Raw genomic sequence first — 19,788 nt, forward strand, 5'->3', positions numbered from 1 at the left:
GTAGGTAAGTATAGCGATCAGTAGGTTTTCAGTACAGTGTGGTACAGAGACTCTAGAAGAATTCCACAGAGACTTTAACAATCTACACCCCACCATCAACTTATGCCTCGATTACAACATGCAAAAGATTCATTTCCTGGACACCACAGTACTGATCAAGGATGGCCTGATCAGTACCACACTGTACCAAAAACCTACTGATCGCTATACTTACCTACACCCTTCTAGCTTCCATCCTGCACACATAACTAGACCCATTGTTTACAGTCAAGCTCTTAGATACAATCACATTTGCTCTGATCCAACCGACAGAAACCAAAAACTACAAGATCTTTACCAAATATTCATAAACCTGAATCACCCACCAGGAGAAGTAAAAAAACAAATCGACAGGGCCAGATGAATACCCAGAGACCAGCTACTCCAAGATCGGCCCAAAAAAGCCAAGAACAAAACACCACTGGTCATCACCTACAGCCCCCAACTCAGACCACTGCAACGAATTATTAAAGACCTACAACCTATCCTTAATCAGGATGCCACACTCCACAAGGCCCTGGGTGACATGCCTGCTCTCTCCTACAGACAACCTCCCAACCTCATGAGGATCCTCACTAACAGCCACAGTCTATACCCCAGGAATACCAGTCCTGGAACCTTTCCCCACAACAAAGCCCGCTGCCAGCTTTGTCCACATATCTTCTCTGGAAACACCATCACTGGACCTAACCAAGTTACTCACAGAATCACGGGCTCTTTCTCATGCTCCTCTACTAACATCATATATGCCATCATGTGCCAACAATGCCCAGATGCTTTGTATATTGGACAGACTTCTAACTCCCTTAGACAAAGGTTAATGGGCACAAAACAGACATCAAAACACCCCAGATCCACAAACCAGTTAGTCAACATTTTAATGGAATGGGGCATTCTATTAATGACCTAAAGGCATGTGTGTTACTGGAAAAGAACCTTCACACCCCGTTCTTCAAAGGGAAGCAGCCAAGCTGGCTTTTATATTCAAATTCGGCACATTAACACATGGTTTAAACCGGGATGGGAACTTTCTGAGTCACTATAGGGGCTCGTCTGCATACTTGGCTTTATCTAATTCTTGACCTCCCCCCCCACCCCTCCACTCTCTGATTTGCTCACCTTGATTATCTTTTTCTTTTTACCTTTTTAAAGTGCTACTTGACTGCTTTTTGTTGTTTTATCTTTCTCTGGTTTGTCCTCCTTGATTACTGTTTTTGGTTCTCTGTGCCTTAAATATTGAGTCTGTTCTGGTCTGGCTATGGTCTGAAGAAGTGGGTCTGTCCCACGAAAGCTCACCTAATAAACTATTTTGCTAGTCCTTAAAGTGCTTCTTGACTGCTTTTTGTTTTGATAGTGTATAGACTAACACGGCTTCCTCTCTGTGACTATTCAACATACGTTTATAAAGTTTGTGGATGATACCAAGCTGGGAGAAGTGCTTTGGAGGACTGAGTTATAATTCAAAATGATCTGGACAAATTGGAGAAATGGTCTGAGGGAAACAGGATAAAATTTAATATGGACTAATGAAAATACTCCATATAGGAAGGAACATTCGGTTGCTCACATACACAAATGGGAAATTACTTTCTCAGAAGAAGTACTACATAAAGAGATCTGGAGGTCATGGCAGACCACAAGCTAAATATGTTGCAAACAAAGCAAATATAATTCTGGCTTCTCTTAGCAGGTGTTCTATAAAGAAAGAAATGAGAAGTAATACTTCTACTCTACTCCATGCTGATTAGGCCTCCACTGAAGTATCGTGTCCACTTCTGGGTGCCACATTTCAAGAAAGATGTGGACAAACTGGAAGAAGTCCACAGAAGAAGAAGAAAAATTATTGAAAGTCTAGAAAACATGATCTGTAAGGGAAGATTGACAGAAGTAATTTTGTTTAGTGTGGAAAGAGAAAACAGAAGGGATATAATAATACTCTTCTAGTACCTAAAATGTTGTTACAAGGAGGAGGGAGAAAAATTCTTCTCCTTAACCTCAGATGATAGGACAAGAAAACAATGGGATTAAATTGCAGCAAGGGAGGTTTAGGTTGGAGATTAGGAAAAACTTCTGAACCTCCATCACAGTGGTTAAATAATGGACTAAATTGCCTGGGGAGGTCATGGAATCTCTATCATGGGAAATAATTAAGAGCGAGTTAAACAAACAGCTGTCAGAGATGGTCTAGGTTGGTGTTTCTTAAACTATGTTCCGTGAACAACTCACAGGTGTGCAGGGCGTATCTGACACTTTTTTTAAAATCATACACTGATACTATATATTTTTTATTATTAAAACTAGATACAATGTTACTTCTTCATTGCTATGATACCTGATTAAATTACTTAATTTTGTTTTTGCTGTACGTGTTGCTGTTTTGGGTTTTTTTGGTTTTTTTTTTTTTTTGGGGTCTGAAAAACAGGGCTTTTTTAAAGAAAATTTTCATAGGTGTTCCACACAAAATATACTATTTTTTGGTGTTCCAGGGTATCAAAATTTTAAGAAACTCCGGTTTAAATGGTAGTTGGTCCTGCCATGATTGCAGGGAACTGGACTAGCTGATCTCTTGATTTCCCTTCAGTCCTCTGATCCTATGATCTTCACACCTAAAAAATCATTAAAATGTAGTTAAGGCTAATAAATATTCCAGCATTTAAAGAAAATGCACAAGGATAATATCAGAGTTAAATAAAAAACCCAAGGTCTGGAAATTACTTAAGCACATACAGATCATAGGAAGAAATAATTACCTTGTAACTCTGGCAGAGCTCTCACTGCATAGCACAGAACTGGCAGAACAAGGGTGTCCTGGCTGTTTCGTTTGTTTTGTTTTAGCACAGATGACAATGGGAACAGGGTAGAGTGTAAACCAGGCCTGCGGAAGTAATGTCTGCCACACCTGATGAAACCCAACAAGGCCCTCCAAACGTCCCAGTCATTTCCTCAATCACATGACAAGAGATGTTCCCAAGCCATTTTAGAGAATCAGAAACATATTTTGAGTGATAACTGAACAAAGCACCTAAGAAGCACCAACTCAGGATAAAAAAAGACATCTCTCAGGGAGAGACCAGTAACCTGAGACCTTCAAAAACATTAATATCCAGGCAAATAACTTTCTCACCTCTAAAGATATGACCCCTGCAGAGCAAACAGCTTAAGAAATGTCCTCAAACAAAATGAGAGCAAAGCTGCAAAAGAAAGCAACAACAAGGTTGGCCAGCCTTGCAAGCAGGGAGGAATTTGTTTTGTTCTGCTTTTGCTGTACCACATTAACACTGTCATGTCCTTTCCGAGGAGCAAGGTACCGCTTTCAAGCCCAACACCGAACAAAACATTCAAGACTGTAGAAAAAGACAACAAACAGCAAGAAAATCCCATGCAAAAACAGCATCCTGAAAGTAACTCATATCCCAAACCAAAACATAGCTTTTTGAGGGATTGAGCTAGAGTGGCCCCCTCAGCCACAAACAGGGACTGCTCCAGCCCGGCCCTACCTGTGCTGCTGCAGGTGGGGTGTGTTCCAGCACGGCCAGAACCGCCCCTGTCCACGGCAACTGCAAACACAATGCAGGGCAGGGGGCACTACAGCCCAGCTGGGCTGACGCAGCCTCCCCCACTACCACTGCCCCGTTGCAGATGCCCCCAAACCTCCCGTCTGCCACAGCCAGCAGCTACTCTGGCCTCACGGGCAGAGGGCTGATCCAGCCCCTGCTGGTTAACCATAATTGGCAAGCCTCATCTGTGTAGGGTGAGACTTACCAGTTAACTGGTTAACTATTAACATCCCTATTTCCAACCATATCTTGGAAACAAGCTCATGACTGGACTACAAAGTGGAATTCCCACCTTGAGACTGAACTCAAAGAGTAACTGGAATAAAGATGTGGGAAGGGGATCATTCATATGCTTTGCAGATGTCTATGATGGAAACAGCCACAAGGCAAGCCATGGTGCAATCTTGCCTCCAGCCAAGGCACCCTTGATCTGGCCTATGGTTTCAAGCCAGCCGGGTTTGAGTATGTTGTGAGGGAGGGAGAGAGAGCTCAGTGGTTAGCAATCTGGCCTTGTAAACCCAGGGTTGTGAGCTCCATCCTTGAGGGGACCTTTCCAGGTTCTGGCGTAGGTTACATTAAAAAAAAGTGTCAGGGATGGTGATGGTTCCTGCTGTGAGTGCAGGGGACTGGACTCAACGACCTTTCGAGTTCCCTTCCAGCTCTATGAGATATGCATAATACGGTCCAACAAACTGGTGTCAAATGAAAAACAGCAGAGTAGACTTTCCTGTGGACCTAGCCCTCTCCAAACAGGACTACCAGAAGCTCTAGACACAGACAGATCAGTCTCCCTGGACAAGGCTGGCAGTTGTGGGGAAAAACAAAGGCAGACGACAGGCTCCAACTCTACCTTGGAGAGTAACTTCATGTGATTGCGCCTGGGGGAGCCCCCAGTCCTGCACCCCCATCCACAGCCAGCTGAGACTCTCAGCTGGCCAGTAGAGTAGAAGGTTTTATTGCTTCTCAGATACACAGAGTAGCATAGAAGCCATGTTAGCACAGGAGTGAGGGAAGGCAGCCCTCTTCCTCTTGGTGGGTAGGGCTCACTGGCCCTGAACCCCCCTTTCCTGCTCCCAGTCTGCTGTCCTCATCTTACCCAGCCCAGACTAACTCCACTCCCAGGCCCTAGCCCCCAGCCTGGTGACCATCCCCACCTATCTTCTTTTGTCTCTCCCTGGGAACAGCCTTCTTATCTGCTCAGGCTGGGACTGGGTGTATGGGCCAATACACACGTGGCGTGAATCTTCAGGAATCAAACACAGGGGAGAGAACACTGGGTTACAAGGCAGACAGCACCTCCATGAGGTCACACTTCAGATGAACCCACACGACCACCACGTTCTTTTAAAACCTGGTACAAGGCAGGGTGGAAAAGAAGTGAGGAGAAGAAAAGCACTGGCGTCAGGACAGTGACTTGTTATGTAGGAAATTTAAACTCGCAGAAACTGAACAGCTCAGAAGGGAAAAACAAACTTCACTACTTGGTTTTTGTATCAAACATCAGTGTTACACCGTCCAGCCGGGGTGACAGAGCAGTACAAGAAAGGCTGTGACAAGTCACAAGCAATCAAAGCAGCCCAAGGCAAACACCAAAATGCATTACTATTTATAAGCTAAACAGCTGATCCTCTGAAGAGAAATCCTACCCCTACAGACTCTCCTGCAGAGGCCAGAGTGGGTTGAGGGATGTTTCTCTAGGTACATATTCTTTATTAACTCAGTCACTTGAAGCCAAATCCAGTCTTGCAAAAGATAACTTACCTCAGCCATCAAGGGAGAGTCACAATAGTACTCCCCCATGGGGGACGGGGAGGAGTGATTATTAGTTTTACTGCTGGGGACATTAGGTTGGAAAGCACATGAAATAGGGAAGTCTATCAACCATGCTGGAGTATGTATTTGCTTCTAGCCCAGCGGTTCCCACACTTTTCAGCATCACATCCCCCTTTTGATTTTTGATAAACCCTCACACCCCCTCACTTCTTTACCATCATCCAACGCCCCGTTAACAAAAAATTCAATTTGTAATTTAAAACAAACACAAAAGCTTGATATAAAAATGTTATTTTAAATTAAAAATAAGCGCAAATAATTTTTCTCGGCTCCTTGTGGTTGCCTGGTGCAGCCACAGCTGGCCGGCTGCCTGAGCCCCATGCCAGCCTCCAGAGGTGCCTGCACCAGCCGCCCGCCTGCCTGAGACCTGCACTGCCAGAGCTGCCTGCCCGAGCCCCACGCCACCAGAGCCAGCCACCTGCTTGCCCGCCTGCCAGCCACTGGGGCCATCCACCCATCTGATCACCAGCCGCCTGAGCCCCGCATTGCTGGGACCAGCTGCCTACCCACCATCCTGAGCAGCCCAAGCCCCATGCTGCTGGGGCCAGCCACCCAAGCCCTGCCCTGCTGAGGCCCACAAGTCCCACAAGCTGGCCAACTGCCCGAGCCCCACAAGCCCTGCGAGCCACCCACCCGTGCCCTTCCCCTGCCCTCCTACAAAGCCAGGCACCCCCAGCCCCCCATTTAACCCCATCCTCTTCCTCCTCCCCACCAACCCACACTCACTCTCATTTGCAGAGGCAGCTAGCTCCATGTGAGTCTTTGCCGGCTGCCCGCTTTTTATAGTGGCTGCACAGGTCACCCACGTAAAATGGCAGGGGCTGAGAGCCAGAGGTAAAGGCCAGATCTTTCTTCGGGTGGGGGGGAATAATGGCAGGGGCTGGGTCACCTCAGACCCCCCTGGAATTTCTTCACACCCGCCGAGTTTGGGAAACCATGTTCTAGCCCATAACATGAAGCAGTGCATAACAGTGCTGCTCCAGGAGCAGTCCTCAGGAGGAAATGTAAAGGAACAGGCACGTCAGAGGGATATGGATGAAAAAGTTCTGTAGATTTGTTTTTTGGGCTTCTCTTTGAACCAAGTGTCAGGGGTTAGGAACCTATTTACTTACTAGGTCCATGTATTTATGGAAAAATAATGCATAAAAACAAACATATTAAGCAGTACCTTTTGAGACTTCGATTCTTCTCTTGCTGTAGGTGTCTCTAAGCTTATTTTATGTAGTCTGACATTTTCCTGCAAACAGAAGTAAAAATGTCATAGTGAGAAACTGCGTTAGAAGCAAGAAACATTTTTTAACAAATGCAATTCCCACCCCGCTGACTTAGTTTCCCTCAATGAGCGCACACAGGGAAGGGAGAGAAGAGTTTTGTAGATTTTTTTGTAATTAGTTGTTACTTTTTAATTACTTGGGAGGCACTCAGATTCTACCAAGGTGATCATCACATATGATTAGGTAGAACAAAGATTTCAGTTCTATTTGGTACTGTAATTTTTTGTAGTTAAAAATAATTTATGTTCTAAATTTCATTTCTTTATTTTCACGCAAGGAAATGTCCATGAATTTCTAATGGAGAAAAACTGCACACTCCTCAAAAAAGGGTGCCCCAAAAGAGCTCTGTCATCTTTTATTCTGGATCTTCAGCCCTGTACGCAAATCAAGTCCCTCCCCACCAGGGGAGTAGAATACAAAGTTGAGGTCTGAATGGTCTTGCCTTATGGGGGAGAGACCAGAGGCACTCTCTCTCAGGAAAAAGCTGTCCCAAGAGAAGACTTGTGCTCACAATATTGGAGACTGAGTTACGCCCTCCAGGATCACACAGGATACATCCGTAATGGGTCTGGATGCAAGCCCAATGGATCACAAGCCATTCTGCTGGGAATCCCACAACACAGCCACACCAATCCACCCTTGACAAAAGCCAGGCCACTCTCATTCATTCCGGCACTAGCACCTGATGCAGCTATGACGCAGCAGCTTCTGGGGAGACAAGAGGGCAGCTTGGGCTGGGGAAGTGGCTCAGGATCCACCCAAACAAGCAGTTGGGAAGAAGAGCTGTTAGAAACATGGACTCTCAGTGCCACAGGACTTCTTGTCTCTCCACATCAACTGTACAGACCTTTACTATATCACTCCCTTAGTCATCTCTTCTCTGAGCTCAGAAGTCCCCCCCTTTTTAAATCTCTCCTCAGATGGAAACTGTTCCAGACTCTCATAATTTTTGTTGCCCTTTTATGTACCTTTCCTGATAGCTCCTTCCTGACATGTGGCAAACGCATCTGCAAGCAGTATTCAAGATACGAACATGCCATGGATTTATACAGAGGCAATAAAATATTTTCTGTCTTATTATCAATCCCCTTCCCAATAGTTACCAGCATTTCATTTGGTGTTTTGACTGACACAGCACATTTTGTGGATAGTTCTCTGAAAACACAGTATCCAGACTCCTAGGATCTCTTGCTTAAGTGGTACAAGCTAAATTAGACCCCCATCATTTTATACATATAGTTGGGATTATGTTTTCTAACATAGCTTACTTTGCATTTATCAATACTGAATCTCACCCGTCATTTTACTGGCCAGTCACCCACTCTTGTGAGATCCCTTTGTTACTCTTCACAGTCAACTTTGGACTTAACTGTCTTGAGCAATTTTGTATCATCTGCTATTTTTCTACCTCGCTTTACCCCTTTTCCCAGCACACTTCTGAATACATTAAACAGGACAGGTCCCTATTCAGACCCCTGGGGGAAACCACTATTTACCTCTCTCCAGACTTAAAACTGACCATTTATTCCTACCCTTTGTTTCCTATCTTTTTATCTTTTAGATCAATTAAAGGACCTGCTCTCTTATCCCATGGGAGTGTGTTTACTTTGCTTAAGCGCCTTTGGTGAGAAACCTTATCAAAGGCTTTTTGGAAATCTAATTACATTACAGTCACTGGATTCCCCTTGTCCTCTTGACTATGGGCCACCTCAAAAAATCCTAACAGAAGACTAGGACTATGTAACAGAGTTCAAAGAGCTGGATAATTCCTGGAGGTTAGGCCCATAAAAGGCTGTTAGCCAGGGAGTAGGAATGATGTCCCCGGCCTCTGTCAGAGGCTGGAGATGGATGCCAGGAGACAAGTCGCTTGATCGTTGTCTTTGGTCCACCACCTCTGGGGCACCTGGCACTGGCCACTGTCAGCAGACAGGATACTGCACTAGGCCGCTAGACGGACCTTTAGTCTGACCCAGAAATGGCCATTCTTATGCTCTTAGAATGATGAGGCAGGATTTCCCTTTGAAAATCTTTGATTCCTTCCCAACAAATTGTCTTCATCTATGTGCCTCATAATTGTGTTCTTTACACTGTTTTCAACCACTTTGCCTGGTAGTGAAGTTAGGCTTACCAGCCTGTAATTACCAGAATAGCCTCTGGAGCCATTTTAAAAACTGGGGTCACATTAGCTACCTTCATGTCACCTGATAGAGAAGCTGATTTCAGTAGCTGGTTAAATACCACAATTAGTAGTTCTGCAATTTTATATTTAGGTTCCATCAGTACTCTTGCAGGAATGCCATCTGGCCCTGGTTACTTACTACTGCTTAATTTACCAATTTTTCCAAAACTTCTTCATATGACACGTAAATATGGAACAGTTCTTCAGATCTATCACCTAAAAAGAATGATTCAGATTCAGGAATCTCCTCCACATCCTCAGCCATGAAGACCTATGCAAAGAAGTCACTTGGTTTCTTGCAACAGCCTTACCCCCCTTGAGTGCTCCTTTAGCTCTCAACTGTCCAGTGGTCCCGCGGGCTGCTTATCAGGTTTCCTGCTTCTCTTGTACTTAGGAAATTTGGAGCATCCTTAGCCAAAGATCAAAAAGCAAAGGCTTTCCTAAGTACGTTTTTACACTTCACTTGACAGAGTTTATGCTCCTTTCCGTTTTCCTCTACAGTCAGGTCTCAGAATACGCAAGAGTTCTGCTCTACGTGCCCTCACGTACGCCCGTATTTCACGTAAGTGGGGATCCAGGTTTTTCCCCTGCAAAGTAAGTCCTGGGGTAGGACGTGGGGGCAGCTGGGGAGGGTTAAGCCTGGCGGTGGGTTGGGGCTGTGGGAGGCGGGCGGGGTGGAGGGGTTAGGGCTGCAGGGGGGTGAGGGTGGAGTTGAGCCAGAGCTGTGCATGGGCGGTGAGCTGGAGTCCTGCTCAGGTGGTAAGCCAGGCCACGGGGGGCGCAGGGTTGAGCTGAAACCAGAGCCATGTTTGGGCGGTGAGCCGGCAAGGGGGTTGAACCGGAGCCGCGAGCGGCTTGAACCGGAGCTGTGCACGGGCAGTTTAAACTGGAGTGGGGGGTAGGGGATGGAGGGTGAGCTGGAGCCGTGCGTGAGGGGTGGTAAGCCAGAGCCAGCCATGGGCATGTGGGGTGAGCTGGAGCTGAGCACAGGTGGTGAGTTGGCAGGGGTTTAAACTGGGACCGGGTTGGTTGAGTCAGAGCGGCACCTGAGGGGTGGTGAGCTACAGCCAGAGGCGGAAGTGGGGGGTGAACAGGAGCTTTGCGCGGGTGGTGAGCGCAGCTGGCGGGGGCTAAGCTGGGGCCGTGCGCAGCTGAGGGGGGTTGAGCCAGGGCGGGGAGAGCGAGTTAAGCACAACTGGAAATCGCAGTACAGGGGTTACTATAGGAATCAGGGTCAGACACACAAGAGTGGGGTCGAGTCCTCTGAGTTTCCGTACTATGGGACCTTACTGTATAGGACTGAACTTCCACTTTTTAAGCAATGCCTTTTTGCCTCTAGGTGCTTTTTGTTAATCGCGTTGGCACTCTTTTGGTCCATTACCATGTTTATTATTTTGGGGTATACATTTAAGCTGAGCCTCTTATTATGGCACCCTTAAAAAGTTTGTAGGGATTACACTTCTGGCATTGTATCTTTTTAATTTCTGTTTAACTAATTTCCTCATGGTGTGTAATTCCCCCTTCTAAAATTAAATGCTACTGTGGTCGACTGTTTTGGTGTTTTCCCCTCCACAGGGATGTTAAATGTCATTTGTATGTTATCAGCATTTCAGCTACATTTACTTTCTGGACCAGGTCCTTGCTCCACTTGGGACTACATTAAGAATTCTCTCCTTTTGTGGGTTCCAGGAAAATGTGCTCCAAGAAGCTGTCATTTAAGGTGTCCAGAAACTTCGTCTCTGCCTTTCATCTTGAGGTGGCATATACCAGTCAACAGTGGGATAGAAACCCTCTAACAGGCTTTCAACTTTTTCATGTGTATAGGCCCTCTCATTTCTCTGAGCATTTCACAGTGACTATTATCATCCTGATCAAGTGATTGTTAGCATATCCCTACACTGTATTCTTTTTATTTAAGCATGGAATTACTATTATCCATAGACAGCTAGGGTTCATTTTGATTCATATAAGATTCTTCCTTCATTTCACGCTATGCTTTCCTTCACATAGAATGCCACAGCCCCACAACCTATTCTAACTTTACCATATACCTTGTAACCTGGTTATTCTCATTACACCAAGTTTCTGTGACACTTATTTGGTCAATATCCTCATTAAACACAGGTACTCCAGTTCCCCTGTAAGAATTTAGTTTTAGCATTTGTATATACGCTATTAAAATTATAACTTTTAAGCTGCCTGCCTTTATGTGATATAAGACAGAGTGTGCCAGGAAGGGATACAGCCCCTCAGTGCCCCTTCCTGCATAGGGCTACAATCAGTGGAAGTATGGCCACTGAATTCTGGGAACCCAGGATACGGCCAGCAGGAAACCAGCTTCTGCTTTTCAAACACAACGTTCTCTCTAAGCTAATGGCATAAAAATATCAGAGCAGGTCACAAATAGGCACTGGGGGACAGAAAATTAGACAAACCTGGGCCTCCTAACAAATGACGGAGATACGGAATGGGAAGAAAAGGGTTAAAATTCCTGCAGACCTATCCCACCAAAACCAGACCACTGGCTAGCAATAATCCACAGAGAGAAATCTCAGTTTCAGCGGCAACTGCCTCTTTGAACGCCCCCACCCCACCCTCTTCAGAAGACGTTCATTTACGGTTTTAGGGCTCCTGCTGTCCCCTTTCTTAGAATGATGATCTGCATCTCTCCCACTTCAGGCAGGGGTTTGACCGCAATCCCTGTGCCATTCACTACGACTTTGTGGCAGGTCTGACCCGGGTAAAGCCTCAGTGGTTAGCTCTTCCTCCAGGGGTTTCGCAAGTGCATGCTAGTTACCAACAAGCCTTCACAAAGTGAACAGCATTTACTGTTAGAGCAAAAGCATTGCAGAGAAACAAAGCTATAAAACACAGTAACAGTTACTACGCATGTTAATTGGTTGCAAGGGGTCACCCTTTGGTCTGAGTGAGCCTGGGCAGGACAAAGTCTTTCCAACCCTGCCACAAGACTTGGACTCCCCATTACAGTACATCCACACTGCCCAGGAGATTGACCCAGACAGGGTCAATCTTCCAGAGTTTGATTGTGCATGCCCAGTGGGGGCACAGGAAATCGAACCTTCAGGGGGTGACAGTCGACCCCTGTACTTCTCATCCTCACATGCCGTGGGGCGCTGGTAATCACGCTGAAGCCCTGTGACGAATGCCAGCACAAGCTCCCTGCTTCAGGAAGGAGCCCGAGACACAGATCCAGCCCGTGGGCTATAGGTTTCCCATCTCTGATATACACCCTGGCCCACAGTGCTACGTAAACCATTAATATGCTTACTGTAGTCCCCAGCAGCGTTCCCTGTCAGCTGTGTACTGATGGACACTCATGAGGGAGTCCAGTGCTGCCCAGTTGATTAGCAGGGCCCACAGCTAGGTTTGTGTTTTTCCTGGTGGTGTGAACTCACACATGCCTTGCTGCACATAATTAAATTTCTTCTGCACATGGATGGGGAAAAATCCACACAGATGGAAAATATTATAGAGAAAATTGGTCTCAAATGATACTGCTTGTGGTCATAGTCTCTGTCACAATGGCATTGAAATGGACGGCACTAAGCTGCCCATGTCACTGTGTGGGTTGGAAGAGCACAGCTCTAACTGTTGTGAAAATTGTGCCTACAAACTTACCCTAATTATGAGCTCAACTGTGAAAAAGAGTACAGTCTTAATGTGTCTCTACAGCTCACGCTAACAAATGTTGATGGGAAGAGCTGCAAAAGGACCACAGATAGACTGAACCAGTCCTAACAAAAAGACCTTCTGACATACTTCTAGCACTGTATTTTAAGATCATGCTTTGTAAACAAGAGAAGCTATTTCACTCATCATTCCCTTTTGGGAGCCTCAAAGAAGGGTGCTTTGGGAGAAAAACTGGCTACTGGAGCAAGAATCACCACCCTCAGCATCTCTTGGGACCCCAGGCTTTTGTTACCCTGATCCCGAGAGACACCCTAACCAAACAGAGCAAGAAAGAGGGATCAGATGATACTGTCGTTTCTACCAGCTCCAGCTGAATCCCAAACACCTGTCACAGCCTCTGCCCACTTTGCCCATGTGTCTTCTTTACTTTCGCTACCTGATTACTTCTCTTTCCTTAAGAAGACTGAAACCAATGAGTCTGTCAGGTCTTGGGGTGCCTGAGAAGACCATACTCCGTGTGCCTTTGTTCTTCCAGCAGTGAGGGTACAAGTGAGAGTCACAGGTAGAAGGAACAACGAAGGGTCCTGTGGCACCTTATAGACTAACAGAAAAGTTTTGAGCATGAGCTTTCGTGAGCACAGACTCACTTCATCAGATGCTGGTCTTGGAAATCTGATGAAGTGAGTCTGTGCTCACGAAAGCTCACGCTCAAAACTTTTCTGTTAGTCTATAAGGTGCCACAGGACCCTTCGTTGCTGTTACAGATCCAGACTAATACAGCTTACCCCTCTGATACTTGACAGGTAGAAGGGGTATTTTCTGCCTGTGCTGGTCTCTTCTCTCCCCATTTTGTGTGTCTTTGCCTTGTTTTTTCTTAGGAAATAGGCTCAAACAGTAACAACGTCAACAGCTCCATCCATCTTTAAATCTAAGGGTAAATCTAGACAGCAATGAAAGCCTAGGGACACCTCAGTCTGCTGACTCATGTCAGGGAACTCTGGACTTGAGTGTTTATGTTGCATTTTAACCACAGGTTATGGATTTTCTGACCCATGTTCAAACCTAGGGCTCTGGCATTGTCACTTCAGTGCACAGACCCGAGTCAAAGTATCCCAGACCCAGAGTGGCAAGCACCCCCTCCACACACACCCTAACTCTACAAATGTGTTTACTGTGGGAAAACCCTACTGCTCACCATTTCCTAACTCTGACAGCATTACTGATGGGACTCGGGTGCCATAAGGAGCACATTAGCTGTCTCAGTAGAATGACTACAGTTGGAGATGGCTTTACACTAAACCACCATTTAAACTGAGAACTGGATTTTCCAGCTATAAGCAAGAAGACGCATGTGACCTCAGGATCATCAGCACTCCTGTATCCAGGGCTGTCAAACTACTAAACCGAAACTTTGCAATTATTCGTTTTTAAAATGGGACGTTAAATGAAGGCATTTTTGTTGGGTTGGGTTTGTGTCTGTTTCGAAGTTTGACATAAAAGGTAGGTTTGAGAAGAAAAACACACGTACGCAGCCAGCTAGCTTGGCTGCTGCCAAGGCTGAGAGTGGGGTGTCTGGAAGGGTCCAGAAGCAGGCTGGGGGCCAATGGGAGATGAAGTGCCCCTATGAGAGGTGAAGGGAATCCCCAGGATTTGGGATGTAGTGTGCTCCTGCATCCTGCCACCCCAAAATCCCTTCAGCACATCCTGGGAGGCAGGGAAAAGGAGTCCTTGGGCGGCTGTGTTAGTTACCACTGCTCTACAGTCCACAGGGCGCCACTGCACACATGAAGGGGAGAGGGGGGTAACAGACAGCAGAGCAGGACCAAGCAGCTGACCTGCACTAAAATATGGCTGTGCTTCTGACCGGGCTCTACTGAAAACCCTGCATGTAGATTGGTATTTAACAATGTGTTAATGATAATCTGAGCTACCACCATTTGCAAAGGGAGGTGTGGCTTCCATTTGCAACCCAGTGCAATAGACTGTACCACATATTGTCAGCACAGAGAGGACTAAGGGAATTGCCCAGTAAACAATGGGCTACATCTAGAGGACTTCAGGGATTGAGACAGCAGGGGGCATGTAATAAGAATTAGATTCTAGGTCCCAGCCTAGTATGGGCTCATATCCTCCAGAACCCGTCTTTTTGGTGTCTTAGGTGCAAGCCCTAGGCTAGAGCCACACTGCGGTGGAAGAGCGACCCACTCAGAGTCAGTCTTCCAGGGTTTCGTTTTGTGCATGCGCAAAACAATGCTCCTTAGAGGTCAACGTCAACCCCTTACTCCTCACAAGAGGCAAGAAATGCTCCCTTCAACCTTCCACTGTGTGGACAGACAGTCAACCACAGGTAAATCAACTTTAGCTACACAATTGGCATAGCTAAAACTGTGTATCTAGTGTAGACATAGCCCCACATTAACACAATTGGCAGATGGACATCAGAATGATTAGCCTTGTCACTGAGGCCAGGCTTACAGTGCTGTGTAGACATACCCTAAGCCAGGAGTGGCGAACCTTCAATCTGGGGTCAAAATACAGACTGCAGTTTGCCTGGATGCAAGCCCTGAGGCTCGGGGCTCCCCTTTCTAGCCCCCGGCCTGCGGTAGGATAGGGGGTACGCAGCCCCAAGGCTCACAGGCCAAATCTGGCATGTGAAGGGAAGACACACAGGCTCTGCATACTGCCACTCCTTGCAGTTGGGAGATCGAGAGGCCAGAAACCTATGGGAGGGTTTCTTCTCTGCTCCCATTGGCGCCCAGCTTGTTCCTGGACCCTCCCACTCTTCCAGACACCCCACTCCCAGCCTGCTCCCGCACCCTACCTCCCACCCGGACCCCCACCCCATCACCTCCTGGCAGCAACCTCCCACACACTGAACTCCTCATTTTGGCCAGACCCCAGAGCCTGTGGGATGCTCACAAAATCTATTAACCCTGGGACACCCAAAGAGTTAATCTGTCCTGTGGGAGGTCTCGCAGCTTGGTCCTCCCTCCCACTGCTCCCTCCCATGCAGTGGGGGTGGAGCAACAGGGGAGTGAAGTATCTCATTTGGTGGCCACATCTGTGACTTTTTTTTTTTTTTAGGGAGGGGCTGACACTAACTTGTATGGTGCCCAAGTGATATTTCTGCAGATCAGTGGCTCCCTCAAACCCCGACAAGGTTTCCACACCCCTTCCCTACACCGTTAAAAGAATGAGGTTACAAAAACTGAGGGACCTGTGTGAAGACAGACACGTCACTCCCTACTAGCTGAGCTTGGGGTCTGGAAAGCAGGACATGAGCCCCAGGGAGTGAATGATTAAGTTGATCTCTTTATTGAAACTAGAGCAGGAAAGATATTCTCTGTCAACCTCTGACCAAGGTAGTTTTCTACCATATTTTAATATTCTTGTTTCTCAGATTCACCATTTTCTGAGGGCAACTAGACCACACAGTGGCAGATTTTCCCTGGCTTAATTTATACCTGCTACTCCTAGTTATAAACACATCTATCATGCTAAATCCCTCTTCAGCCTTCCTGTCAACCACCTGAAACAGTGTTAAGTTTATGATCCCTTTGTTCAAGTTATATATAAAAGCAACTACTACTCGACTTGACTTTTCCCACCTACTGCTACCTTAAACGAACTGAATGTTACCCTTCCTGCTCATGCACATATGCTCCACTGAATTATTATACCATAACCCTGCAAATCTGATTAGCTTCTATGATGAGGTAACTACCTCTGTGGACATGGGGAAGTGAAAGGATGTGATGATATACCTGGACTTTAGCAAAGTTTTTGATACAGTCTCCCATGACATTCTTGCCCATAAATTAAGGAAGTACAGATTGAAAACATGGAATGTAAGATGGATAGAAAGCTGGCTAGATGGTTGGGCCCAACGGATAGTGACCAGTGGCTCAATATCTGGTTGGTAATCAGTTTCAAGTGGAGTGCAGAGTCCTGCACATGGGATGGAAGAATCCTAACCATCCTTACACACTGGAGCCTGACCGGCTAAGTAGCAGTGCAGCAGGAAAGGACCTGGGGATTATGGTGGACGATAGGCTGGATATGAATCAACCGTGTACCCTTGTAGCCAAGAAGGCTAACAGCATATTGGGGTGCAGTAGGAGAAGCATTTCCAGCAATCTAGAGAAGTTATTATTCCCCTCTATTTAGCACTGGTGAGGCCTCATTTGGACTATTGTATCCAGTTCTGGGGCCCCCACTACAGAAAGGATGTGGATGAACTGGAGCAGGTTCTGGGGAGGGCAATGAAAATGATTGGGGACTGGAGCAGATGCCCTAGGAGGAGAGGCTTATTTGGAAGAGGATATGGGCTTATTTTGTTTGAAGAATAGAAGAGTGAGGGGCAATCTGATAGCAGTCTTCAGCTTCCTGAAGTGGGGGGGGGGGTCTGAAAGGGATGGAGAGAGGCTGTTCTCAGTACGGAGGGATGGCAGAACAAGGAGCAATGGTCTCAAGTTGCAGCAGGAGAGGTGTAGGTTGGATATTAGGAAAATCTATTTCACCAGGAGGGTAGTGAAGGACTGGAAGACATTACCAAGAGAAAGCAGTCAAGCAGCACTTTAAAATGATCATTTTGCTAGTCTTTAAAGTGCTACTTGACTGCTTTTTGTTTTGATAGTGTATAGACTAGCACAGCTTACACTCTGTTACTATTACCAAGAGAGTTGGTGGAATTTCCATCCCTAGAGGTTTTGCCTTGACAAAGCCCTTGGCTGGGATGACTTAGTTGGGGCTGATCCTGCTTTAGGCAGGAGGCTGGACGAGATGACCTCCTGAGGTCCCTTCCAGCCCCAGGATTCAATGAAATCTCTCACTCACAGTTCTGCAAATAAGTGCTCCATGAGCCAACAAACTGCAGCAATTGTAGCTGCACAGCAATCACCACACAGAAAGAGTACAGTACTCAGTTTTGATGACACGTCAATCAAAGCAGGAAACTCTCCCTTTCCCAGAACTTCTGAGAGGAACAGAAACTAAAGGCAAACAAAAATATCAGCCGCTGAAGAAGGTCACCTAACATCCTACGCAATGCAGAAAACAGCAGACAGAAGTCCAGGCGACCGAGCCCCCCGACCGGCTCTAACTCTTACACTTCCCAAGACCCACACAGGGCGGCAGAGGTGGCACAGGCTCTTTACAACTTGTGTCTTTGCATGTCAGTGACAGCGGGACGGGCACCGGGGTGGTCCGTGGGAGGGTGCAACCCCCGGAGCCCGAGCCCGCCACCCCAGGCAGAGAAGCAGAGCCACCCCACGGTGGGGGTAGCTGCCCCAGGCCCGCAGAGCGGACACCAGCCTTTCCCCGCCACCCGCGAGCGCGCCTTGCGACCTGGAGGGGAAACCCCGCTCCCTGGCGGCCTGCCGAGGCCAGAGCACTGCCCGCCCAGACACAGCGGGGCGGGGCGGGGGCCCGGGGCCGGGTAAGGGGGACAGGGGCGCTGCGGGAATGGGGGAGGGGCCAGGCTCAGGCTGGGGGGCGGCCGGGGGAGGGGCCAGGCTCAGGCTGAGGGGAGGAGAGGGTGGGCAGGCTCAGGCCGGGGGAAGGGAGAGAGGGGGCGCGGCCGGGGGAGGGGAGGAGACGGTGGTCAGGCTCAGGCCGGGGCAAGGGAGAGAGGGGGGCGTGGCCGGGGGAGGGGAGGGGGACCAGGCTCAGGCTGGGGGGCGGCCCGGGGAGGGGCAAGGCTGAGGGGAGGGGGGAGCAGGCTCAGGCCGGAGGAAGGGGGGGCGGGGCCGAGGGAGGGGAGGGGGGAGGGGGGAGGGGAGGGGGGCCAGGCTCAGGCGGGGGGGGCGGGGGGGCAGGCTCACGCTGAGGGCAGAGGTGGGCGTGGCCGGCGGGCGGAACGGGGGAGGCCAGGCTCAGGCTGGGGGAGGGGGCGGGGGGGCAGAGGCAGGCAGAGGGGGGCAGGGCGGCCCATGGCCGGCTGAGGGGACAGCGGGGGGGGGGGGGGGGGGGCCAGGCTCAGGCTGGGGGGCGGCCTGGCGGGTGAAGAAGGTGCCGGGGGCAGGAATCACGGGAGTGGGTGGGCTGGGCTGGGCTGGGAGCGCGCGACGGGCACGCAGGCGGGAGTTGGGGGCGTGGCGGGCACGCGCACCGGGCACGCGCACGGCTCCGTCCGGCGGGCACGCGAGCCCGCATGCCCCGGGGCACGTGCCAAGGCTCGCCCGGCGGCGCTGCGGACGGGAGACCCTGTGTGCAGGGGGCGGAGCCGCGCTCGCCCCGGGCGGCGAGGCGGGGTGGGGGCAGTGCGGGGGTCTCACCTCGGTCCGTCTCCGCCATTCCCGCCCCGCCGCGTACACCTCCCTGCACAGACCCTTCCGCTGCCGCCAATCAGCGCGCGCCGCGCCCCGGGCCAATCAGCGAGCGGAGTCTCCTCCGGGCCGCGGAGATCGGACAGGCCCCCGCCCTGCCAGCCTATCGGGGGTCTGCACGCGAGGAGCGCGGGCGAGGGGCGCGACCACACAGCGGCATGTCCAGTGATAGATCACAGCGCGTCCCTGGCGAGCCAATGGGTCGAGTGGGCGGGAACACCGCCTCTTCCCCGGCACTCATTGGCGGCTCTGAAAGGCGAGGGGTACGTCACAGGAACTGGAGAGGAGCGCTTCCGGGGCGGGTCCTTCCGGCACTCCGCGTGCTGGTCCCGCCTTTGGGCGGGGGCGGGGGCGGGGGTGTGACGTGCCCAGCCGGGCGGCGCGCCCCTGGCCCCCCGGAGCGGGGCGGCGCTCGTGGGCCGGGGAAGGGCGCGCCCAGCCCGCTGGGCAGCCGCTGCTCAGCACGTGCGCTCGGCCCCGTTCAGGGCGAGGCGGCGGGTTCGCGCCTCGGCGGCAGGACCCGCGCGGGGTAAGTGCGGTGCAGGTGGCCTGGCGCGTCTCTTCGGTCTGCGACGTCCGGCGGAGCGACGGATCTCGGCTCCCAGGCGCGGCCTGGGGGAGCGCTGGGTGGAGGAGGCGGCACGCGCGCCTCGCTGCCCTGCTCCTCCTTCCCTGGAGCCCACGCACCACTGGCAGCCCAAGCCCCTTCAGCCGCAGAGCACCAGGTTCAGTGCCAGAACACGGCAGGGTGCCTGGGGCCAGACCATGCCCCAGCCTGCCCTAGCCCCGCTGTGGAGCTGTAGGACACCTGGGCCTGAGTGAGGGGGTGGTTGTGATGCCAGGCTGCATGCAGAGGCTTAGCCTTTCCCAGCCTGTGATATCCACCCTCCCTGTGATGAGGACTGCGCGGTCAGCATGATCCCTTTGTT

At 49.6% G+C, this 19,788-nt stretch overlaps 1 protein-coding gene and 1 long non-coding RNA gene across 2 annotated transcripts in view; one reads left to right on the forward strand and one right to left on the reverse strand.

Annotated features, from left to right (window-relative positions):
• Positions 1 to 19,068, reverse strand: part of MTMR4 (myotubularin related protein 4) — a 93,541-nt gene extending 74,473 nt beyond the window's left edge. Inside the window, exons 1-2 of the mRNA XM_075013724.1 lie at positions 18,809 to 19,068; positions 6,598 to 6,666 (exon numbers count right to left, since the gene is read on the reverse strand). The gene's annotated coding sequence lies outside the window, so the exon portion shown is untranslated. The remainder of the gene's footprint in view (positions 1 to 6,597; positions 6,667 to 18,808) is intronic.
• LOC142023191 (uncharacterized) lies at positions 9,840 to 16,039 on the forward strand. Its single transcript, XR_012648147.1, has 3 exons — positions 9,840 to 9,875; positions 14,692 to 14,880; positions 15,934 to 16,039. It is a non-coding gene; the product is annotated as an uncharacterized LOC142023191 (long non-coding RNA).
• Positions 19,069 to 19,788: the final 720 nt, after the last annotated feature.

The sequence above is a fragment of the Carettochelys insculpta genome, chromosome 19 (assembly GCF_033958435.1).
Source record: "Carettochelys insculpta isolate YL-2023 chromosome 19, ASM3395843v1, whole genome shotgun sequence".
In the NCBI taxonomy this organism is placed as follows: domain Eukaryota; kingdom Metazoa; phylum Chordata; order Testudines; family Carettochelyidae; genus Carettochelys; species Carettochelys insculpta.